The 19,595-nt window shown below is 49.2% G+C and overlaps 1 protein-coding gene across 13 annotated transcripts in view; it reads right to left on the minus strand.

Annotated features, from left to right (window-relative positions):
- The window catches only part of CYRIA (CYFIP related Rac1 interactor A), a 102,817-nt gene that overhangs the window by 53,869 nt on the left and 29,353 nt on the right, over nucleotides 1–19,595 (minus strand). For 8 of the 13 annotated variants that reach the window (XM_069580226.1, XM_069580231.1, XM_069580229.1 and 5 more), the window contains exon 2: nucleotides 5,429–5,580. The gene's annotated coding sequence lies outside the window, so the exon portion shown is untranslated. Of the gene's footprint in view, nucleotides 1–5,428; nucleotides 5,581–16,207; nucleotides 16,545–19,595 lie in introns of those variants that run through there. The other 5 variants (XM_069580230.1, XM_069580225.1, XM_069580228.1 and 2 more) reach the window with 4 other exon arrangements.

Here is a 19,595-nt window from a genome sequence, read left to right on the forward strand (position 1 = left end):
CCCCTCCAGTATTTCTTGCCTGGGAAATCCCACAGACAGAGGGGCCTGGTGGGCAACAGTCCATGGCGTCACAAAGAGTCGGACATGACTGAGCGCACGTGCACACTTTCCCCTGTTCATAGACAGGGTGACACACAGCAAGGGGCTGCAGGAGAGGCAGTCAGAAGAGGGCCTGAATCCTGACCAGCTGATAGTTGTGGGCCTTGGGCGAGATGCTTCCTGAGCTGCAGGCTCCTCTGCTGTGGCCAGTATCCAGGCTCCCTCCTGCTGTGCTTTTGAACGTACAACACCATGACCCTCAGTGACCTTGGTACATCGGGGATGTGTGCACGTCAGCAAGGTCAATTCTCACCCGCATCCATCTCCAGACAGCAAGCATGCCTGAAGGTCATGGGCACCAGGCTGTGTGTTCGGTTAAAACAAATTCTATGTAATATGAATGTGCGCATATTTGTATGTTGGCTTCCCAGGTGGCCTGGTGGTAAAGACTCTGCCTGCCAGTGTAGGACCCAAGAGATGCAGGTCTGAACCCTGGGCTGGGAAGATCCCCTGGTGTAGGAAATGGCAACCCACTCCCGTGTTCTTGCTGCAAAATTCCTTGGACAGAGGAGCTTGGCAGGATACAGTTCATGGGGCTGCAGGGAGTTGGACACAACTGAGGGACTATGCATGCATACACATACACGTATATACATGCACTTTCATATATATCAGACCCACCTACACAGGAGAACACGCATGTACATAACATCTATGTCTATTTTTTTTTTCTAAGAGAAACATAGGACAGATAGTTTCAAAAATCTCCGGTCTCCTACTTTCTACTTCTTTTCTTGGTCCCCTTTATCCAATTCTGATCACTAACAATCTCCATGCAGTCAGAGAAGGGATGAACTCAAAGTAGTCAATGATTATTTTTAGTTTCTGTCGGGAATGAGGTGGGAGGATGAGGAGGTAGCCACTAATGCTTTTTTGCAAAGCAGAGCTGAGGCATTATCTGTGTTACTTCCTCCCCAGCGTCATCACAGAGGACTGAGTGTTCACCCTTATTTATAAGAGTGCTGCTTTGTACTTTCTCCCAGCCCCCAACTCCTACTCATCCTTCAAAACCTAGCTCACATGGCCCCTCTTGGAAGAATTCCCTGACTTGCCTGAGCAGAGGGCAGGCTCCCTCTCTGCACCCACATCACTTTGTCTATGCTGAGGCTCTTGCCCACCATCTGCTCCTGTTACCGCGGGTTCCTCTGTCTTTGTCACGAGCTATGAATTACCTAGGAGGCTGACCGGTCTTGATTTGTCTGCGTGCTCCCAGGCCTAGCATGGTGCATCGTAAGGGTTCAGGTATTGTCTGTTTAATGCATGTGTAAAATTCCATTCACCTGCTGGGCAAGACTGGAGGCAGGAGAAGGAGTCGATAGAGGATGAGATGGTTGGATGGCACCACTGATTCAATAAACATGAGTTTGAGCAAGCTCCGGGAATCGATGAAGGACAGGGAAGGCTGGCGTGCTGTAGTCCATGGGATCGGAAAGAGTCGGACAGAACTGAGCGATTGAACAACAATGACAACAATGATTCTAAAGAGAACACTCTTATTTTAGTGCTCAACAGAGAGCGAGGGTTCAGAAATGGGTATCACTACTTGCTTACTGACTAGAAAAAACAGATCGAGCTCTCAATTCCGTTATTTCCACTAGAACAGCATGGCCTGTTGCCAGCCACTCTCTCCCATCAGAGACAAGACTCGTGTTCTAGCCATTTCCCAGGAATCTGTGCACCAAGACGCAGGTGCAGAGCCATCAGCACTCACCATCCCCAAGGACCTCATGGTGGAAAGGCTGGGCACCCTCACAAGCATCTCACTCAGTTGATCTGTATGAATTTGTTTTACAGCTGAGGTATGATCATATACTATTACAAGGAACAGACGTAAAATCAGCACTTTACAGAACAGGGAGTCAAATAAAAGTTGACCCTTTGCTTTGTAAAACTTCCTCATCAGGTCCATCCGTCTTCACTTAAGGTTCTGTTACCAGCTCTGAGCTGTCCTCAGGATTCACCCAACCCTCTCGGCCTGACATACAAGGCCCCTGGTTAGTCCTCCCACCTTCTGTCTCTGAATGAGTCTTTCTCGCTCAGACTCACCTCACCTTCACAGCCACAGGTCCTCCAAGAGGCAGCCCTTGTATACGCCTCTCTTCTGCCTGGAAATGCCCAACCTTTCCCTGAAGTTTCTCGCTCTCCCAGCTATTCACCTGGCAGACTACTCCTCTCACTTCCAGGACACAGTGGAGATAGTGTGTCCCTAAGAAGCTTCCTCAGCTATGCCCCTCATTCTGCTTACATTCTCCCAGGAACGGGGAGCTCACTACCTCAAATGCTCCATCTCTTGGCTCCCTCACACCCACTCTCATCTGATAAGTGGTGTGCTGTATAATTACTAGCAGGCTTCTCAGGAAAACCATAAACCACCCGAGGGCAGGGACTGGATCTCAGCATCTTTTCCCCAGGTGTCTAGCACTGGTACCAACACAGAATAGGCACTCACAGGTTTGCTGAATGGATTGGTCCTCCCTCAACCCAAAAGGCCAGGCTTGGCAACAGTCTAGGTGAATGAATTCCAAGAAAATTGGTACCAGCGACTTGCGGGAGGTACCAGCAGAAAATTCCCACTCTGGCAAATTGCTTCCAAAGTAACCACATTTGGACAACTGCTCACTTGGACTGATTTATCCATGCATATTCTGCAAGCAGCCTTGAACGAGTGCCTGGCCACAGGCTCCTAGAACGGGGCCAAGTCTCATTTATCTCCAGAGTCTCACTATCAAGTGCCCAATGCAGGTTTGGGAATGAATGGTAAGTACTCTGTTGGGCAAGAATATCCATCTTCATTTCTATTGCAGGATGTTTCAGGGATGAGGCCCTTGAGATATTCTGGGGAAGAGGGAGGAAGGGTAGAGGAGGCTCTGGAAAAGTCAACCAGCACATAAAAGCCCGTCTTCACAGCGGCTCACAAGGTCCGCACTGCCTGCCCACGCCTCCTGTCCTCACCTCCTTCCTCTGTCCCTCGTTCCTTCTGTTCCAATCCTATTGGCCACTTGCAGTTCCTTGTAGCCCAAGCACATCCCCACTTCACAGCCTTTGTTCCCACTTTCCTTCAAGCCTCTGTCCCCAACTTTGTTCGGATCCTGCTCCAGTGACACCTAGTCAGGGGGGCTTCCCTGGTATCCTGTCGAAAACAGGAGGCTGGGGGCTGCAGGCATACAGGCACTGCTATCACTCTGAATTGGCTTGATGGTCATTATTTTTTGCTTTATTTTTCCCATAACACTTAATACTGCCTGGGATAATATATGCTTGTTTATTTACTGACATGCCCTTGATCCCATCAGAATGCAAGCTCAAAGGGAACAGGAATTTAGCTTTGTTTTGTACAGATCCCTAACCCCAAGAATGCCCCTGCTGTGTAGACATGCCCCTTTCATATTTGTGGAATGCATGGATGGCTGGATAAATGAATGCCCCATAAGAGCTAACAGTTGAGGAAAAAAAAAACAATGCTGTGGGCCTGGACAAACACGTGCTTCAAACCTAACTGTTTCACTGAGGGGCCAGGAAATCTCACCCAAATCAGCTGATCCCAGCTGTAAGGACATTCGTCTGGATCTTGGAAGTACGCTGGTCTGAAGTGGGAAAGCGCTGGTAGTGAGTTAGTTTTCAGCTACTATCCAATGGGGCGAAGGATGTACTCAAGAGGCTGGGAGGGTGGTGAGATGTAACAGAGCAAACCTTCAAATGGTTGAACCGCAGAAGGTGGTCAGTCAAAGCTAGGAGAGGGAAGGCTGCTACTGAAGAGGAACGCGGAAATCGAGAGCTGTTAACAGTTCTCTTCTTTACTTGTGTGTGTAGCCTAACCTGTCCCTAGGGTTTTGGCCACAGGAAAGGGAGCCCAATGGGGGCTCAAAGCTGTACTGAAATACCTCTGAATAAGGTTGACCAGGGAAAGAAGGTGACATTTTTGGGGGTTTACCATCAGCAAGAACCCACACCAATGCATTATCGTCTCCTTGGAGCCTAAGTACAAGCCTTCAACACAGCAGGGACTGTCCCCGTCTTACGGTGGAGAAACAAGCTCAGGAATTTACGATGACCTAAGCAAAAATCACTCAACCAATAAATAGCAGAACTGAGATGTGAAATCAAGTCTGTCTAATTTCAAAAGCTCTTCTCCTTTCCCTGAATTATGCTACAATTCAGGGACCCCTCGGGGGAAAGAAATCATAAGAGGAAGAAAGGCAAGGAGCACAAGACAAATCAATTCCCTTAAGAATGAGAATCTGGTATAAGGAACAAGTCTGGGACAAAATCGCCCCAGGACTTCAGAACTGGAAAATACCTGAGAAATCAGCTGGCCTTACCTTCTGTACTATCAAGCTTTATGAAATGCTTCTGATTTTGCTTTTCAGGGAAAAATCAAAATATGTAAGTGAAAAAGAGGAGATTTAGGAGAAGACAGCAGAAGGTAACAGCGGCAACCACGGGCGTGTGATCATCACAGCGTATTGTCACCTCCTTCGTGACTGCTGACCTTGGATGTGTGGGTGCCCTGAGCCAGCTTAAAAGAGACGCACTGATACCCCACAGTCCCAACAGATCTTAAGTCACCCGGGAAGAATGTCAGCTGGTGTCAGGCCCATGTTCAAAGAAGGCTTTCAAGTAGTGACCCTCTCCCCTTCCAGGTAAGAAGAAAAGTATCCAAAACTGTCTGGGAGGTGGTGGGAGAGAAAGAAACCACCATGCTGGCGATGAGGGAAGAGTCAAGGGGACCAGTACTCTGTAGTGGTGCACAGCAGTGCCAAATTTACCTCGAAATTCAGCTGGTTTTACCTCCCGAAATGTTATACCAAGAGAGACACCAGCCAGGCCTCTGGCATGAGACTTAAATTCATGCCAGGTCAGCTACTTCTCTCCTTGCTGGTCTTAATCTGGATGGCCAGGATGGGCAGAAAGAAACCCTCAGATGGATTCTGTAGAGACAGAGAAACCTACAACAACAGCTCCGAGCTGCTACCTCTCCATGTTTCAAGCTCCTCTCTTTCTTGCCTAAACACTCAGAAGACTCATGTAGCAAATGCTCCCACTCAAAATGCAGTTATAGAACCTGGGGACAGTTCACCACTTCAGAATGACAGCTACTTTGAAATACACATCAGTTCTTCATTATATCCTTGTTTTCTTTCTTTTTTCTCCTTGTTCATGTATGTGGTGTAAGGAAGCATGACTTCCAATCAGAGATGAGAAATCTGGCAGAAGGACCATCCTTGAGATTTCTGGGTATTCCGGAAGCCCGAGTATCACAGATTCTCTGCACTTAAAATGCTGGTCATCACCATGCTGTCGGCTAAAAGCAAAGACAATTGTTTCTTACCTGGAGATCTCTCCCGTGACTCGGAGTCACCAATCCAGGCTGACGGAACGAACCAGATGAGCAGGTGTTTGGCCAAGACAAGTCTGGCTCCCCAGATCAGAGCTGTGGCCCCTGAGAGTCCTGTGGTTTCTCTGTCCCTGGTGAGTGATAATCTGCAGAAAGGGAACACAAGTCATGTTACAAGGAGAGGCCATTCCCCTTTTACTCTGGCCATAACACATTCATTCACGCAGAGTGGAGAGAGCCCCAGAATCACCAATTACCAGGGATGGAAGAAACGCAACAACCTTGTCACATGTAGTTGGGGAAACTGAGGCTCAGAGAAGAAAAGAGCCTCACTCTTTTCTTGCCACTTGGAGAAGACTCCAGATCAGAACATGTCTCTGACTCTTTGGCCTCTGGAATTTTAAAACAAATTTTTAAAAAGCAGCCACATGACCCATCTGACTTCTCAAACAAGTGGTCATTGACCCTGAATGGAACTCTCTGTTTTTCTTTTTCTTTTTTAAAACAGATTTTCCAAAAGAGAGGTGGCACTTTTTCCAGAATGCTGTTTTTGTAGTTTTTTGTAGTATTACCCCCTGGGAGCGGAATGAGTAAAACAGTCCACCTCAGGCATGTGGTTGGGACGGTTCTCCACGTTTCCCATTAGAAAAATACTGTTACGGAAGAGACGGACCCATGAGCACAGTGGTGGGTGGACTTGTTTTTTTAATGAGAGTCGTCTGTATACCCAGCCCCTAGGCCTGCTGATCTGTCTCTGTCTGTCTCTTTTTGCCTATCTGTCACTACGCATTTCAGGAAAACAGAAATACACATGGACTCTCCTCCCATGAATATCATCCATTACGTGATTTTTCCTTTTTTTTTTTTAAATTAAACTGTAATTGATTTACAATATTGTGCTGGTTTCCGGTTCACAGCAAAGTTATTCAGTTATGGTGGTGGTTTAGTCACTCAGTTATGTTCAACTCTTGCGACCCCATGGACTGTGGCCTGCCAGGTTCCTCTGTCCATGGGATTTCCCAGACAAGAATACTGGAATGGGTGCCATTTCCTCCTCTAGGAGATTTTCCTGACCCAGGGATCAAACCCACATCTCCTGCATTGTAGGTAGATTCTTTACCAACTGAGCTACCAGAGAAGCCGATTCAGTTACACATATATACATATATGTGAGTGTATCCTTTATGGTTTATTACTGGATATTGAACATAGATCCCTGTGCTACACAGTTCACTTCAGTTCAGTTGCTCAGTCATGTCTGACTCTTTGTGACCCCAAGAACTGCAGCACACCAGGCCTCCCTGTCCATCACCAACTCCCGGAGCTTGCTCAAACTCATGTCCATCGAGTCGGTGATGCCATCCAACAATCTCATCCTCTGTCATCCCCTTCTCCTCCTGCCATCAATCTTTCCCAGCATCAGGGTCTTTTCCAATGAGTCAGCTCTCCTCATCAGGTGGCCAAAGTATTGGAGTTTCAGCTTCAACATCAGTCCTTCCAATGAATATTCAGGACTGACTTCCTTCAGGATGGACCGGTTGGATCTCCCTGCAGTCTAAGGGACTCTCAAGAGTCTTCTCCAACACCACAGTTCAAAAGCCTCAGTTCTTCGGTGCTCAGCTTTCTTTTTAGTCCAACTTTCATATCCATACATGACTACTGGAAAAACCATAGCTTTGACCAGACGGACTTCTGTCAGCAAAGTAATGTCTCTGGTACACAGTAGGACCTTGTTGTTTCATTATGTGATTTTTCTGAACACTGTACATTTGAACAGCCACTCCTCTATGCAAAACATCAAAACCAAAGAAGGGATCCCACATTTATGAAGAAAGCATTCACATCATGTGACTCTTATAGATATAGTTTCCTAATTTATCCTCAAAAACTTTCCTTAAAGGTACCATGAGCTCCATTTCCCCAAAAGGTTAGACCTAGAGCTGAGTTGGAGAGAACTAGAATGCCCTGCAGAGTCATAAGGAAAATTTGGTGCAGAATTAGGCACGGACCCATCTCTGACTCCGAAATCCGTGTTTTGTTCATCTAAACTGGACTACAGTTATTAGGCCAAAAAACACTAGGAGCTGTCTTATTTTCCAGTGTGTTAGCCTGAAGGCAGGCAAAAGTTCTCTGGCAGCTGTTAATGCTGTCAGGACATGAAGGGTTATTCTCGTTAGATTCTCATGCAGACAAGAGGCTCGAAGGGCCCTGGCTTCCTGTGTGTTGCCAACCAAGGCTCACGTGTCCCAGAGACGCTGGGCTGGCCCTGGCCCCGAGCAGCCGGAGGGCCCGTCAGGAAATCATGATTATTAACGGCCGGCCTCTGTTCCTGGTCTTAGACAACAAGGGACAGGCTGGAGAGATGGTGGGGGTGGAGAAAGGGGAAGAAAAAACAGGAAGTGGTGGGGGAAGGGGAGGAAATGATAGAGAAAACACAGCAACTCCTGCCTGATTAAAAAAGGATTTCTGAGCCCTGCGTTTTGGGAAACCAGGTCATGGTGGTAGCGGGGTGGGGAGTAGGGGGATCGGGGATGGGCCGGGGTGAGAAGTTAGTTTCCTCCACGTTTGGGGTCGTGCCTGTGAATTCCCAGCAGAGCACAGGCCAAGGAGAAGGGTGCCCGCCACGGGTGCTGTGTCCCGGGGCACCTGACTATAGGCCTGGAGAAGGTGGCTTTCTAAAGAAGAATCCGGGGAGACCACCTCTCTCACCTCTTGGTTGTGGCTGAGGCCAGATGTGCCACAAAAGGACCTGGGAACTTTCGAGGTGATCAGTGTCGGGGGTGTGATCCCGTCCCCACACTGTCCTGCTCAAATGCTCTCAAAATTAGAACCATTTTCATATGTTTGATTAGGCCTTGATCTCCCCCAGTGGGGTCCGGCAAGAATCCCACTTTCTTCTATCACAATACTAAGAGAGTCAAGGCCAGCAGAATGCTGGGTCTCCTCCAGACCATGACTCTAAGTACTTCCAGAATCTTTTCCTACCATTTTGTTCACTTTACTTAATTACAGACACAACTAAAGTCCCCCAACTCCCAATGGGCACCACTGAGGCTGTCAGTCACCTTGTAAGCTGAACAACCACACACAGAAAGCGAAACTAATAACCTGATCACTCTGTAATATCAATACTAATAATACTTTACAGGATCTGAATGGGTTCTAGAGGGCAGGCAGGGAAGGCCTGCCAGAGGCCCCCCAAAGGAAAGTCCTAGATACCAGTCCAACCCACTCCAGTGGTTCCCCAAACCCGTTGTGCATCTAGAGAAGCTAAAAAAAAAAAAAAAAAAAAGTACAGCCCAACCTGGAGTAGGGGCCAAGCTTCTGGAGAGATCTATGTCATCACTGGCTCTGGCCCACAGACCAGCATTTAGCTAGCTTGGATCCTCACCCAGCCCTCACAGGGTCCCATCTCCTTCCATCTTGTCCATTCCATCACGGAGACCCTCCCAAGGAGAAGCCTGCTCCAGGGTTCCGGCCTTGATTCTGTAAACTACTCCCCCACCATCCAAATAAACACAGAGCAATAGAAAGCAAGTGTATCTTTGAGAGGAGTCCAAGCTTTTTGAAGCGATGGCTGGTGGTTTCCTGTCTGAGTCACCCACAGGCCAGAGATCCGTCAGGGAGCACAGAGTCAAGTGAAGAAAGACACTGACAACTTCTGCCTCTGAGGCCCACCAGGCTCCTCTATCCATGGGATTCTCGAGGCAAGAACACTGGAGTGGGTTGCCATGCCCTCCTCCAGGGGATCTTCCTGACCCAGGGATCAAACCCGTGTCTCCTGCATTGCAGGCAGCTTCTTTATCACCTGAGCCGCCAGGGAAGCCTCTCTTGTCAATATCTTGTCTTCTTTAGTCATTTTAACAGCTTTTTGACCAGAGACGTATTAATACATCTTTTGTTATCCAAACGTTATTGACCGGAGTGTTCCGAAATTCACTTACATTACAAATCACTGGTCACAGGCGTCAGTTTCTGCAAAAAACTCCCGGATCAATAATGTGTTAAGAGAGGGACAAAGCATGGTGTTAGCCCATGTTAAAAATGGGGACGCTAAAACCCAGAGACATAAAATGACTTCTCCAGGTTCACATGACAGAACCGAAACGAGAACGGGCATCTCCTCACCTTCTCCAGTCTAGTGACCTGGGACCTTTTCCCTGCCTCCTGTTCCCCCCGGCACCCTACCTCCCCCGTTCAGGGGAGGGGCTGAGAAATAGCTTAGGATGTCTGTGTGTCTGCCATTGTTGAATGGTTCTGAAAGTGGAATCACTGGACAGAGAGAAGGTGATACCTACAGACAGTGAGGGAACTGGAGAGCCTGGAAGACCACCTGCCTGCCCTCCAAGCCAAGGCGACTCAGAATCCAGAGCAGGGCAGAAGCCTACTTGTTCCAGCCACAAGTTAAGCAGCGGCAGGGCCTACACCCTGAGTCAGGGAACCTCAGAACGCTCTCTCCCGCAGCAGCAGGAGCCCCGGTGGGTGTGAAGAATGACAAATAGGTAAGCGTGTAGATAACAAAGATGACTCCTGCTCATCAGGTTCCTGCGCATCAGGCGCCACTGAACACGGGAGGCCTGGTGACTCCCTGACACGCTGGACAGACAGGTGTTCTTCTGGCTGCTTTTACAGATGAGGAAACTGAGGACTTGTCCAAGGGACTTGGCTTCTGAGTGGTAGAGACAAGATCTGAATTCCTGCAGTCTGGCTCCACTCCTGCGCTTAACTACTGTGTTGTTAATATTCCATCTCCCCATGTGGCGCTAGTGGGAAAGAACCTGTCTGCCAATACAGGAGACTTAAGAGATGTGGGTTCGACCCCTGAGTCGGGAAGATCCCCTGGAGAAGGGCATGGCAGCCCACTCCAGTATTCTTGCCTGGAGAATCTCATGGACAGAGGAGTCTGGTGGGCTACAGTCCATAGGGTCTCAAAGAGTCCAACACTAATGAAGTGACTTAGCATGCACGTACTCCATCTCCAAGCAGTCACATTTTTAGAAAAAAAGAAAAAGGGAAGAAAGGGAGAGACACACAGAACAGTCACTTAGTGGAAAGAAACAGGGAACAAAGGAGGCGCACTAGAAGCAGACACCACCTTCATGCCGAAGGTGGAGGAGAGGGGGAAACTCTCCAGCGTGGGAAATGGTGATTGAAAGGTGCTGGGCAGGCAGGACCAGGATTCTGGTCCCCAGCCCTTCCTGGGCGGCAGCCCTGCCCCCACCCCCAGCACCAGTGAAGGACTTCCTGGCTTCAGTATGGACGCAGCACCACTCGTGGGAAGAGGGAGTGAGGTGGGCTGCGGAGGGTCTGAGGCAGGACCCAAGATGGGAGAATCATCAGGGTGGATGGAAGGGATGGCGTTCTTGAGAACTCGGTGCCCATGTCACAGAGGGAGGGAGCCACTGGGCAGCTGGTGAGCGAGACTCTGCCGAAAGTTCCCACCCAGAGCAGTGTGTGCACATACTACCAGGGAGCCTGGGTTCCAAGGGTGCTGGGTGAACTCAGACTCAGAAAGAACCAGGGAGCAGGGCAGGACAGAGAACACCCCTCATCATTTCACAGACGGGGAGACTAGAGCCAAAATAGCAACAGTCATGACGTCATCGTCATCGTCATGGCAGCCACCATTTATTGACACCTGTCATTTATCAGAAACGAACTAGATGCTGTATATAGGTTACACGGTAATAACATCAATTCTAAGAAGGCTGTATGATTGTTCTTAATTTATAGTTGAGATGAGCTAAATCATATCCTAAAGGTCAAGTAGCCAGTTGGTTTGGAACAAGGATCTGAACTGTTGTCTGACATTTTGGTCCACGGTCTTACCTCTAAGCTACGTGTGTCATGAAATGGTGACAGGCTCCGCCCATGACTGATGGTGCTAACCCACAACCAACTTTTGAACTGTTAAAGCACAAAGGTAGAGGTCTTTAAACTTAGACATATTATCAATACTTTATCCATACTATGTACCCACTTATGTATCCATGCTATGTATCCACCTATGTGGTTACGATTAAGGTAGTCAAGCAGCTTATGATCCAAACCTGGGTTCTTGCCAGAGTGAAAAGGGCCTATTAATAATGCTGCTGGGGAACTTCCCTGGTGGTCCAGCAGTTAAGACCCCACTCTTCTAACGCAGGGGGCGTGAGTTCGATCCTTGGTCAGGGAACGAAGATCCCACGTGCTGCATGGTGCAGCCAAAAGCATAAATAAGAAATAAACTGAGGGACTGCAACAGAGATCAATGAATCAGAATCACAGGAAAAAATTAAAATAATAATAGTGCCGCTGGGACAACAGGCATTAACCAATCCTGCCCCAGGCACACAAAGACGTTTTTGTCACCCGGCTATAACCACAGTTCCGGGGGTGGGTTCTTTTAAGCCTCACTGATTCAGTGGAGAATGCTACTGCATGATCTCCTGCTTTCTAATTTACCCAAACACTCCTTTGCAACAATCCATTCTCCCTTTGCTCACCAGAAAGTCTTCTACACTTGTTGGCCTCATGGGCCTTACGTATAAAACAGGCAAGCTGATGATAAAGCGGATACCCTATGATTTGGGAAGCGAGGGTGTGACTTGTTCAGCAATAGATTTTGAAAGCACTGCTGGGCGCCTGGTGCCCTCACATCCAGAACCTCACCGGGCAGGTGTTCTGATAACCAGCCAGTCCCCCAGACCTGAGGGCTTGGCGTCTCTCTCATCTCTGGCGGCCCAAGACAACAGGGCAGGAAGCACAGTGCCACCAGAAGCTGCTGCGTCCTGCTGGAGAAACCGCCACCCACCGACAGGACCCAAAGCCCTGCTTCCTCGGAAGGGGGTGCTTGGCTGGGACAGGCACCCTGTCTCCATTGCCAGCAGGCACTGATCCCCCAGCACCTGGAGGGTGTGGGGTTATACCCACCTGTCCAGGGATCTCTCCTCTGACTCTATGAGCCTGGGGAGGAGGGAGGCAGCACTTAAAGCTTGTTTTTTGTTTCTTAAGCTTTTTGTTTCTTTTCTGCCTTCTTAAGAATCTCTGATCAAGAGGAAAAAAGAATCTGATGTTCTTTTGAAACCAGGAAATCAGTCTTAAATCAATCTCACACATCAATACAAGTGAAACGCTAACAAGAGAGCAACAGGCACTATTAGTTCATTCTCTTAAGAGCCGTTTCCTGCAGTTATTTAATCAGGGGCATTCCAGTACCTCTGGTCCAGTGATTCTCTGACAGCTCAGGAAAGCTCAGTGGTGCTGGGGAGCCGAGAGACCCCTGGAGGGACTGGTGAAGACACAGGCCGCAGGGCCCTGCAATAATACACACAGCCAGCCTCTGTTTTGCATAGAAGTGTCTGCCAGTGATGATTTTTGATTAAGAGGAAGACCGTTTTTTTTTTCCCAAGTTAGGTCACATTCATATGCCATTGGGGTTTAGAGCATGGACTTATCTTTTGTGGCCCACTGACCTTATTCAACTCTCTGGGGTTCCCCCGTGGCCGGGGTTCCCTGCCTGCCAAAGCAGGAGACGCCAAGATGTGGGTTCAATTCCTGGGTGGGGAAGATACCCTGGTGCAGGAAATGGCAACCCACTCCATTATTCTTGGCTGTAAAATCTGACGAACAGAGGAGCCTGGCAGGCCACAGTCCACAGGGTTGCACAGAGTTGGACATGACTGAGAGACTAACCCACAATTCAACCCACTACTGCTATCAAGTTACTGCTATTACTATTATTAATATTATTGGTTGTGCCATTTAGGGGATGCCTGAAACCTCAGGGAGGGAAGAGACTTAGTTAACAGCACCCAGCAAGTAGGTGGCAAAACCAAGACCAGAACACAGTTCTCCTGACTGACTCCTGATTCTTCTATCTCAGCATGTGACCCCTTGAGCTAGGGTCTAAGGGCAAGGAGCCCAGACTGGAGCAGGAAAGAGCCCGTAGACAGTGACAGAGCCTGGGCTCAGGCCATCCTAGACTGTCAGAGAGTAACGGGGGACAAAGGTGATACAACCATCACTCCTCTTCACTCGATGCTGGACATCGGGTGCACATCACATGACTGCCTCATGTGTGACAATCACGAGGTTGGTTCCATCAGGTCATCCCCTGGGGTCAGAGACTGGGAGACACCTTAGAAATCCAATGAGATCAGCCTCCTTTCCCTGACAAGCCTGAGAACCAGCACAGTCAAATCGCAGATCTCTGGGGCTCCTTCATGTTCCTGCCTCCCTTCCCAAGGCTACAACTCCAGGAACGTCCCTTTCTGGAAGGACGAGGGCACAACTTAACAGGTTTGCATGCATGGCCATCAGTGGTGGTGCAAGCCTAGACACCTTGAATGCTTCGTGGTGGAGCCAGGAAACCTTGGTGTACCCTGAACTTGGGTCTTGCTTGGGCTCCATGACCTTTGGTCCCTCACTGCCTCTCTCTGATCTTCAGATGCAAAGTCCGCTCAACGCAGCCTTACAGCCACATACACAAGCAAGCCTCTCCGGGCTACTCTGAAGATCAAATGAGCCTCAAAAGCACCACAGCTATTTATGTTCATACGCTCTCTCTGCCACTGATGGAAAGTGCCTTGAGAGGAGGGGCCCACGTCTTCCTGATTCTCACAAGCTATCACAATGAGCTCAAAGTCCTGCACAAATGACAAACACTGATGGCCGAGTTTGTAAAATCCAGCCTCCCTGGGGGCAGTGAATGGCCTAGGGAGGCTAGAGAGGGAGAAGGAGGCAGCAGAGACACAGTGGAAAGAGGCTGGCTTCAGGTTGTGGAGGGGGCTACACCTGCCCATGCTTTCTGTGTGGCCAAGTGGTGAGCTTGTCTATCAGATGTTTTTGTGCTAGTGGGAGGATGGAGCTGTGGAAAGAGCCTGGGGTCTCGTGCCCAACAGTCATGAGCTATAATTTTTGGACACCTGGACACCTGGCTGCCCTGTCTGTTCAATGGGAATGATCTCTCTCTTTTAGGCATCTGGGTGATCCAACATAAAAAGTGGCCAGTCCAAAAAGAAAAAAAGAAAAGGTGGCCAGTGCAGTGCATGTGTGCCCAGTCATGTTCAACTTCTTGTGACCCCACAGGCTGCAGCCCACCAGGCTCCTCTGTCCACGGGATTTCCCATGCAAGGATACTGGAGTGGGTTGCCATTTCCTTCTCCAGGGGATCTTCCCAACCCAGGAATCGAACCCAGGTCTCCCGCATTGCAGGCAGATTCTTGACCATCTGAGCCACAAGGGAAGCCCTCAAATTCAGCAAATACAACTACCCCCTAGATAAGTGGAGCAAAAACTGACCTGGGCTATCAGAGTCAATGACTGTTATGGAAGTTCAAAGTCAGTGCTGCCTGGAGGTAACTAAGAAATGGTACCATGGCCAGATTGGACTGAGCACAGCCTGAGAGCCAGTCTGGCTGGAAGCATTTGTTGTCCAAGTTCCCAACGACCCTGTTGCACTCCAGCACCTCGTGCAAAGCCTGGCCACACTCCTGTACCCAAAAGCAACAAGGGTCTCACAGGGCAAGTACCACCCAAGGACCACAAACCACCTGTGAACTCCCAGCAGCCCCTTTGAAGTGGTTTGGGTTGGGTGTTCTACAGAGGCCCTGCTTACGCCATGAGGCTAGGTAGGGTGGGGTTGGAGGTGGGGGGCGGCAAAGCACAGGGGGTTGAGAAGCGAGAGATCCGGGCTCCAGTTTTTGCTCTGACCCTTAATCTCTCTCAGAGCCCAAGCATATCACTCAGCACCATCTGCATCATGAATGGAGAGGTCTTTGGAACTTAGGGCTCTCAAGGTCTAAGACAGCCCTTCAGTGGAGTGTTTCTAAAAGAGCTTAGCCTGGGATATATATTATATACTGCCCTTGGAGAGAGCAGTTTTCTGACAAGCCAGGCCTCTGCTGAAAACACTGTGAAAGCGGAGGTCCTCCTGAAGACACCTCAGGCCAAATCCAACAGGTTCTAGTTCTCACCCCACTGACTCTTGCTGTGCAACCCTGGGTGAGCTGCTTTACCCCTCTAAGCCTCAGTTTTCCTCATGTGAGACTCAGCGGTAATGACATTCTGCTCATGTCATTTCCCAGCAAACTCTGTTTTCTAAAACTTCATAGAAAGTACAAATCTCCTCTCTCTCGGACATGACAAGGCTAGTCAGACTCCACCCTCCCAGACAGAGCCAGACACACCTTCACAAAGCAGGGACGGGAGAAATGAGGGGCCGTCCATTACGCTCAGGAAGAGGAGAGGGTCCCCACCAACAGCGGCAACAGTGATGAGAACGGCCTGCAGAGACAGCTGGGAGCCGGCTTATCTGAGCTGATGACAAGATGCCGGTCACCCTGGCCCAGGCAGACAAATACTGGGGACCCACAGACAATAGCACAGCTGCTCCAGTTCCTGGACTCCCCTCTGTTGCGAGGCAAATTAGGAATCGTTAAATCAGCATTCATTCTCAAGATGCACAGGGCTTCTGCCTTTCTCAATAGCACAGGGATATAGGGGGCAAATGCACACACCTCCCCATCAGGGTCCCAGACACCCTACACCTGGCCTTGGGGAAGAGAGAAGGGGGAACCGTGGACATAAAAAATGCCTGGGATAAGATCAGACTGACTACAGAAAAATGCATCGCCCGTCTGAGACCCACTAATTTCTAACGAAACCCATATTCCTAAGACTAGTGTTCAAATCTCTACATGATCAGGTCCATATTTGAAAGAGAACCACCTTTATATAAGTTCTCACTTTAAGCCCAGTGTTCTTCCGCCCTGTTCTGCAGCCTAGACTTACCTCTCCAGACACCTCCCTCCTTTTTACCATCCATCCAGGCCAGCAGCAGTCTCACCTCCTCCAAGAAGTCTTCTCTGACACTTTTCTGATATCCAGTCCACATGGACCTCTGTTTTGTCTGAACTCTCACAGCACTTTCAGCCTGCACCAGTCAGCATTTTTGCTTCATGGCTTTTTGACTGTTCTCTTATGCCAGCCTCCCAACTGGTTTCATCCTGCCTGGACTCAGACTCATGTTCTGCAGAAAGAGCTTTCTAAAGCATATCAGATGATGTGTGTTCCCTGTTTAAAACTCTGCTAGTACTTCCTACCACTTCTAAGGTCAAATTCAAATGCCACCGCATACTCCTGCCCCTCCCCTGAGGCTGCCCACGCTCCAGTGACACCAAAGCACTCCTGAGTTTATTTATATATTGAGGTGGTACCAAGAGTGGGATAAGAACTCAGTTGAGAATTCCTCCCACAGTTTCAAGGTCCCCTCCGCAGGTCAAATGCTGGACCACAGAGATGATGGCTACGAGCAAATGGCATTGAACCGTGGCCAAGATAAAAAGAGTCAAGACCAACTAAGTGCTCAGTCATGTCTGACTCTTTGCAATCCCATACACTGTAGCCCACCAGGCTCTTGATCTTAATAAGCTTAACAGCATTATAGTCTTCAGCCAATCCATTGACCAACCAAGTGGGAGAGTAGGCATCTGAGACTGGGACATAAGACAATTCATCTGTTGTTTACAACCACAGTGATAAGGCAATGTTCACAGCCATGGAAACAGAGGCTTACAGAAGCTGAGCTCACGCCTGAACTAAAATTCCAGCCAAGATCCTACCTAGATATTCTGGAATGGTATATGGAACCCTGCAGCCCAGAGGCCATCACTACCTTGTACTTCTAAGTACCTCCCATTCAACTTGTCTGATGCTGAGCAAAACACTTCATTCCTGCCTAAGAGTTCATTCTGTCCAGGAGACCCTCCCGATGAGCTCCTGTAACTCCTTAGATGGAAAGATTGTGAAACTGGATGTTCATCTAAAAGAAAAGGGAGAAAATTCCCAACGATCCTATAGTTATCCAGAGGTGATCAGAAACCCTGACTAGCCTAATCGTACCCCCAGTCATACCTCACAATCATAAGGATGTGTGTTTAAGGTAGAAAGCGTAGAAGAACAAGGTTCGGAAGACAGAAAGACCACCGTGTGGACAGAAGCACACACGGCACCAGCCCACCAGAGCCAGTTATACCTGTGTCTTCCCAACTTCACATTCAGTGAGGTCTTATAATTAGCAACTGGCCATGTGGGACTACTTACACTGTGGAAATTGGCAAACACTCCTAGTCAGGTTTGTTTATGTTTTCCCCAGACTGTCAGTTATTAACCAGGCACCACTCAATGGATTCATCAGAAGTCACTGAGTTAGGATGATGGGAGATTTAAACTGTAGCTACAGCTGTGCCCCCAATTCACTGTTTGACCTGAGCACGTTTCTCTCCTTCTCGATCCTCAATAAGTTTAACTGTAGACTGGGAGCAAAGAATCCTTGCCTTCCTGACACACGGCTGTATAAGGTAGGACAGTGGACCTAAGTGCATCGAGTAAATGTAAAGATAGCTTGGTTGGTAAAGAATCTGCCTCCAATGCAGGAGACCTCAGTTCGATTTCTGGGTGGGGAAGATCCACTGGAGAAAGGAAAGGCTACCCACTCCAGGATTCTTGGGCCTCCCTTGTGTCTCAGCTGGTAAAGAATCTGCCTACAACGTTGGAGACCTGAGTTCAATCCCTGGGTTGGGAAGATCCCCTGAAGAAGGGAAAGGCTACCCACTCCAGTATTCTGGCCTGGAGAATTCCAGGGCCTGGAGAAGTCATGGGGCTGCAAAAAGTCGGACACGACTGAGAGACTTTCACCTTCATTTTCAAAGTTGTGAGGATGTATTTGGCAATGTCTGCAGGCATTTCTGGTTGTCACAGCTGGAGTGTGTGCAGTGCTACTGGCATCTCAGGCCAGAGGCCACGAGATAGAGGCCAGAGTAGAAGCCAGAGATACTGCTAAACACCCTACAATGCACGGGACATTTCCCACAACAAAGGCTTATTTTGCCCCAAATGTCAGTAGTGCGAAAGTTGAGAAGCCCTGAACTAAAGATACTTAAACATGTGGCCTGTTGAAGTTCCCTGAACACATCAGCAGCCAAGAGGAAAATAAAGGCAACTCCGGCTAGTTCGAGGAACCCTGGAGGGTCAGTGGGTACAGAACAGAGTGACAAGTGCTACAGGGCCACAACCCAAGGATACGACAGTTTCTGCACCAGCACAGTGCCTGGCATACAGTAGGTACTCAGTAATTATCTGTGGGAAAAGCAATGAGTCTAGCTGGGACCCACAGTGCAGTCTCTCTAGCAGACTCGCACTTGTGTGTGCACACCCTCCATCGCAGGGGCACCAGCTAGAGGAAACTGACAAGAGGGATTTCACCTCCTCTGGGAGGGAGATGGGAGGAAACGGTGTGACAGCCCAGCCCCGGGGACTTGGCTTCGACAAATAATCGCCAGCCTGACAGTCACAGAAGCCAGCCGTGGTCAGAAAAGCAATCTTATTTAAGTCACTTTCTAATAGGAGTTGAAGCATCTTGAAAGGTGAGGTTTTTGAACCCTCTCTGGGGAGGTGATTGTTAAAAACACACAGCAGGCGGTCTTGCTTTCCACACATTCACAAACCACTTTTTTTTTTTTTTTTAAAGACAATCCTTTTATCCCTTGTACCACTTGGGACTGCGAATGCATTTAGCACAAACCACCCGAAGCAGAAATGGCGTTGGTTAAGAAACCCTGCAAGCGCAAGGGAAGTGGGCTGGCATGGCCCAGATGCTCACAAGAGAAAAGCGATGACATGCCACATACCAGCTGCCCAACTCCTCTGGGGCCTGAAGTCAGCAGGGCTGTGGGGAGAAGCTTTGCCACAAGTCTTTCCTGGAAGACCCCCGGCAAGCCTCTTGGTTCCCTGTCCCTGGGCTGGACTGGGAGAGGCGGCCCATTTCTCAGGGAGCAGATGACAGGGCGGGACCCCCCTTGGCGTCTCCCTGACCATGAGCCATCTGACTCACAAAGCCCTTTAATTAAAATCCCAAGGGTTCAGAGCTAGTTCTAGATGTAGCTGGACCCAGCGGCTTCTCAGGCACCAGAGCTGCCAGCAGAATGACGAGGGTCAGTTGGTGTCTCCCGGTCTACCGACGACAGCTCACTCAGCTACCAATATTAGGTTCACAGGATGCCAGGGCTGGAAGCCGCCTGAGTACCTGCTCCCCTCTCCCACTCCCCTTTGAGAATGAGGGGCCCCTGGCCCAGGGAAGGGGTGCACTGCCCCAGGCCTGCTGTGGGGTTTTCTATTGACT

Source organism: Ovis canadensis, chromosome 3 (genome assembly GCF_042477335.2).
Source record: "Ovis canadensis isolate MfBH-ARS-UI-01 breed Bighorn chromosome 3, ARS-UI_OviCan_v2, whole genome shotgun sequence".
Lineage (NCBI taxonomy): Eukaryota > Metazoa > Chordata > Mammalia > Artiodactyla > Bovidae > Ovis > Ovis canadensis.